The 6,000-nt window shown below is 33.7% G+C and overlaps 1 pseudogene; it reads right to left on the reverse strand.

The window, feature by feature from the left end:
* Positions 1-4,470: 4,470 nt before the first annotated feature.
* On the reverse strand, positions 4,471-5,103 carry LOC143539109 (dehydration-responsive element-binding protein 1B pseudogene; annotated as a pseudogene).
* Positions 5,104-6,000: the final 897 nt, after the last annotated feature.

Here is a 6,000-nt window from a genome sequence, read left to right on the forward strand (position 1 = left end):
TTGGTGCCGCCAAGCCCCTCATTAGGCCACTTGAAGGCACCATGTTAGTCAAGGCATTTTGTTTTTGTTTTTGTTTTTGTTTTTTTTCTTATTTTACTTCCGGTACTGTAACGAAAACCGATCGATCGAATATCAATCTGTGGTAGGAAGAGGAATGGTTTATTGGTTTGTCAAAGAGGAGAGTGATGATCACATAACAATAATCAAAGGTAAGTGTAACAAAACATATGTCAAACCATTCAATTGTACTCTTTGTGCTTAACTTCCTAATTAAACAGTACTTAAAATTCGTAATGAATTAGGGTTTCAAGTTACCTAATTGTAGGTTTTTGTTTATTTAACTTCTTTTTAAGAACTAGAATTTTCATGATGGAAAATTGGAAATGATTAATCCAAGAGATGGTGATGGTGGGCTTTTGAGCTTTTGAAATTGTTGATAATGTGGGTTTGTTTTTTCATACTACGTATGAATGAATAACGAAATAGAGATGCCAATTTCACAATACTAATCTAATGAAAATAATAAGGCGATTTTGAATTAGCATATTAAACTACAAAGATGTTATCATTAAATAAAATATAGCAAGTTGTATGCCATGAGTTGTATTATACAGTGAGATGCAAATAAAAGAGAAAATTCTCAAAATAGTTCTTTTTAGAGAGAGAATCCTTAAAATAACCATTTTTTTCTTAAAATTCTTTAGAATTTGGACTTGGTAGACGCATTGGGAAAAAATAATAATATAGGGGTAGCAGGCTAAATTTCGAAAGAAACTGTGGTAGGAGACGAGATTTGAAGAAATAATGAAGGGAAAGTCCAAATTTTTTATTATCTTGGAGCAAAAGTTCAGATTATTTCAAAACTTTTTTTTTTCAAAAACCGTCTTAAGAGACTGTTTTTTTATGTTTCATACCTTTCTCGTATATATTTTCAAATTCTTGGAAAAGGAGATTTTAAAATCTCATCTTGAGAGACGAGATTCTACCACCACCATCCACCCCCACCACCCACGGTCCGCCACCACCACCCACCGTCCTCCACACCACCGTCTACCACACGACGGTAAAGATGAAGAAGGTGAAGATGAAGATGAAGAAGATGAAGATAAAAAAGATGATGTTGATGATGATGATGATGGAGAAGACAATGGTGGTGGTGAACGATGGTGGTGGGTGGTGACAGATAGTGGTGGTGGACGGTGGGTGGGTGGTGGGGGTGGATGGTGGTGGTGGCGAACGGTGGGTGGTGGCGGTAGAAGGCGAAAGGTGGGTGGTGGTGGTGGTGGAATCTCGTCTCTCAAGACGAGATTTCAAAATCTCTTTTTCCAAGAATTTGAAAATATGAACGGGAAATGTAGGAAACATAAAAAAACAGTCTCTCAAGACGGTGTTTTGAAAAAAAAAAGTTTAAAAAAAATCTGAACTTTTGCTCCAAGATTACAAAAAATTTGGACTTTCCCTTCATTATTTCTCCAAATCTCGTCTCCTACCACACTTTCTTTTGAAATTTGGCCTGCTACCCATATATTATTATCTTTTCCCAATGCGTCTACCAAGTTCAAATTATAAAAAATTTTGAGGAAAAAAAAGGCTATTTTGAAGATTCTCTCTCTAAAAAGAAATATTTGGGAATTTCCCCTAAATAAAAGCATAATAATAAAGCTAACTACCTACCGATAATATCAAACATTAATAACTATTTTATTATTCCAACTAGATACAAGACCAACAAACAAAATAAAAGATACATACAATCATAAAATAATAATAACTATAATAAATATTGAACTAGGTTAATAGATTGAATATAAGATTTAAAACCATTAGGATAAGCTGGTATAAGACTCAACTAACAACATTTTTATTTGCTAAATAGACCACCTTTAATCATTATTAATGCACCATATAGTTTTTTATTTGTTTTTGTTTACACACTCTTCAAATAAATTATGTGTTAAATCACCATGAGAGAGTACACGTAAGTTTTCAATATAATAAACAAGTAGAAAGCTCAACTCGTAGTAAGATCAATGGATAGGCCTGTAAATGAACCGAACGTTCGATAAACTTTCGTGAACCGTTTGATGGGAAGTTCACTTATGTTCGTTTATTTAATAAACGAACGAACATGAACAAAAAGTTTGTGTTCGTTTAATTAAACGAACGAACATGAACACATGTTCTGTTCATTCATTTATGTTCATGAACGCTCGTTTATGTTCGTTTATGTCTGTTTATTTATGTTCGTTTTTGTATTAATATAAAATAATTAATATTATCTGGATAGGTCATCGGCTTAAAGGTTTTATATTTTTTAATTTGTGTTCATTTAAGTGTTTTAATTTAAGTTTTTTTTTATTTGTATTCATTTACATCTGTTCATATATGTTTGTTTATCTTTGTTCAGTTATGTTCGTTTAGATTTTAAACAAACGAACACAAGTGTCCATCTTTAAATAAACGAACATGAACATAAATATTTGTTCGATTAAGTGTCCGTGTTCTTCTAAAGTTAAATGAGCGAACTTGTTCATGTTCATTCGATTCGTTTATAGGCTTTCATTATTCACATTGATGAATACATCGGTCTCAATCTCTAGGCTCTGCCGATTTTATTTGCGTTCGCTTGTATTCGTGATCCGTTCATGAACATATTAATTTCCTTAATGAACGAAAACGAACATAAAATATCGTTCGTTAAGTGTTCGTGAACCGTTCGTGAACACATTATTTTCTTAACGAACGAATATAAACAAAGTCTTGTTCATGTTCATTCGGTTCCTTTACAGCCCTATCAATAGAGGTAATTAGGCAATAATTAATGCACGCAAGCCTCCAATGATGCTTTTCCTTGATCATTAACTAATGATGATTGCATTTCTTGATTTATTTATTTATTTAACTTATCCACTTATGGTTCAATCAGCTTCAATACTCAAAAGCAAAAAAACCTGAAATGAAGGTCTTGTTCGTGTTCATTCGGTTCGTTTACAGCCCTATCAATGGAGGTAATTAGGCAATAATTAATGCACGCAAGCCTCCAATGATGCTTTTCCTTGATCATTAACTAATGATGATTGCATCTCTTGATTTATTTATTTATTTAGCTTATCCACTTATGGTTCAATAAGCTCCAATACTCAAAAGCAAAAAAAACCTGAAATGAAGTAATCTGTAATGTGGAAACGCGGCTGGATCAGCGTCGAAGGATGTCGAGCAATGAGAGATACTTTGGACCTGGACCTGCTAAGATGAACAACGTCATTAGACTCGCCGCATGTTTGGGAGTATCGTGTGACAACCCCACGACGTGGGAATAAGTATAGTATGTGTTAAGAATAATAAATAACGAGTGAATCGATGTTATTCTGATTGCTGAAGGTTATTTATAGTTGTGGTGTTGTTGGTATTAGCATTTAATAATTTCGATGTTCATACCTTATTCTAACACAAGGCATGGTTAACCTAGTCTAATGCACAACATGATTTAGATAATATTATCAAGGCCATTGCACTATTGTATCAAGCTTGTGTATGTCCAATGTTAGTTGGGGACGCACACATGGTCGCTTGCTATTGTCCATCCATGGAATTTATATATCCGAATGGATGGTCAAACCATTTATAATAAGTGTAGCTGACATTTTGGCCGGATGCATGATTCTAGTCTAGACTGTCAGTCTGGATGTACGACCAGGCCCTTTGTTAGAAGTGATGTTATGCCAATAGGCTGTGATTTCACCCCAACCATTGTAATTGTAATGGTTCGATACACAAATAAAGGAATAACTTTGTCTAATTCCGACACATTGAATTACCAGTTAAAATTTCACAGGATAAAGCCTTCCCGTTCATAAGAAAATTACTTTTTATCTTATCTGATTATTGATTTCATTAGGCACAAAATGTTTTACTCAGAAAGTGAAATTCATTAAGTTATCCAAATCATGAGCAATCTATGAAACCTAGGAATTATTAATTTCTTTATCTCGAAATACTTTAATTCATAATGCATTCATACTATATTCATATTTTAGGATTATACAAAAAAAAAAAAACCGAACGGTCAACAAAGAGCAAAAACCGGTGGGCCAAAGCTGCTAATCATAAGGCGAAATAAAACATGCATAAGCATTATTAATATTGAGCATTATTAATATAATAATACTCAAATAACTACGCTTGTCTTTGCTAAATAATTAAATAAACCACCTCTAATATTGTACCATGAAATTTTCATGAATAAAAACTTATAGCAAGATTAATGGAGGTAATGCATGCATGCATGCTTCCAATGAGGGGTTTCCCCCCTAAAATTACACATATATTTTCTTGATGATTAATTAATGATGATTTCATTTTATTGACTTTTGAACTTATGTCACTGACTCTTGAATAAGCTCCAATGTTCAAAAACAAAAAATGAAATGAAATCATCATATATTTTCTTTTCGAGTCGACCCGGTTCTTCTAATACTTCCATAGAGTCGTATCCATATTAGAATCAAAATCATCATTCCAATCAAACCCCTTTTCCATGCCCGGCGGCGTAATTACCAACCCCTCCGCCATGCTATTATAAAAACTTGGTGCGTTAAACAACACCTCTTCGTCCACAAATGATGCTATAGAGGGTTTGTCATCTTTTTCCATCTGAAAAACCGAAGAAGACGGCTTAGTGTCATAGCTTTTTGGCCCAAATGCAAAAGTCGCCTCAAGGGCAGCTTCTCAAATATCAGAAGCTGAGGATGACCCGGCCCGCCTAATCAGACAGGCCGAGTCACTAAAGTTTAGTGGTGACTCATCACCATGTAAGGCCAGGGCTGCTGCATCATAAGCCCTAGCAGCCATTTTCGGGGTTGGAAATGTTCCTAACCAGATTCTTGATTTCTTACCAGGCTCACGAACTTCACAAACCCATTTGGACCCGTTTATTAAGCGGACGCCTCTATAAACGGGGTGTCTTGTTTCTTTGAATTTCTTCCTCCCTGACTTTCTTTTCGAGTGGTTTGTTGACCGAGTGAGTTGTTGCTCATTAGACTCCGTTTGACTCGATGATGATGAAGAGGGAGAAGAACAACCATTGTATTCAATTGCTTTCATACGAGTAATCGAGAGAATATCGAATAAATTGATGTGAATTTATAGTTAAGGTTAGTTATGGTTTTTTAATTATTAAAATATAGAATGATATATATAATAATTGGTTTTTGGTGCTCCCATAAAGTTGACATATTCACACGTGGTATAACTCATGGAGGGTTGGAGGGGTGAGGATGACACAATTTTGTCATAAAAAGCACGTGTTGGATTGAGAAAGAAAAACATAAATGTTAAATTAAAATTGTTTACAAAAAACATAGGGCACGTGGTGATGGAGACATTTGTCTCTTCTAGAAAAAATGTAGGCTCAACTCAGTCTAGAATATTTTAGTCTAGAATTTTTTAGTGCATAAATCTTTGGAGGCATGTATTGTCTTGATTCATGTAAAATGTGTGCTTAAAAAAAAAAATTAGTTTTTATCAAATATCGTGTGTAACATGAAAATTAAATAGAGTAAGGATATTATGTGGCAGATGACATAACTAGTTAAGAAATTCTAAGGACGCAAGTAACATTGAAGATAATCTAAGTGTATTTGTTTTATGTTAAATTCAACACAAACAGTTTTTCTAATTATAATAATATTGGAGTAATTAGTATATTATTCTACAATTTGAAACTAGATTAATTATTATTTTACTTCATTTTTTTAGTATAATTACTTTAGTTTAATATATATATATAATTTTTTGGTTATACTTTTAATCCATTGATCAAAATTTAGATTACATCGAAACAGAAGGCAAGCGGACAATAGGCTACGCCGCTATCCCTTTTTGAATTGTAAAATCCAATCTTTTAAAAACAACATTAGTTGATCTTGAAGTCATAACATTACTATGTATGACCCGCTGAACACGGGTAAGTAACTCCACAGCTTCAGGTGCGAGGAAACC

Source organism: Bidens hawaiensis, unplaced genomic scaffold (genome assembly GCF_021521415.1).
Source record: "Bidens hawaiensis isolate Kalapana, Puna unplaced genomic scaffold, B.hawaiensis_p1.1 tig00011798_1, whole genome shotgun sequence".
In the NCBI taxonomy this organism is placed as follows: Eukaryota; Viridiplantae; Streptophyta; class Magnoliopsida; order Asterales; family Asteraceae; genus Bidens; species Bidens hawaiensis.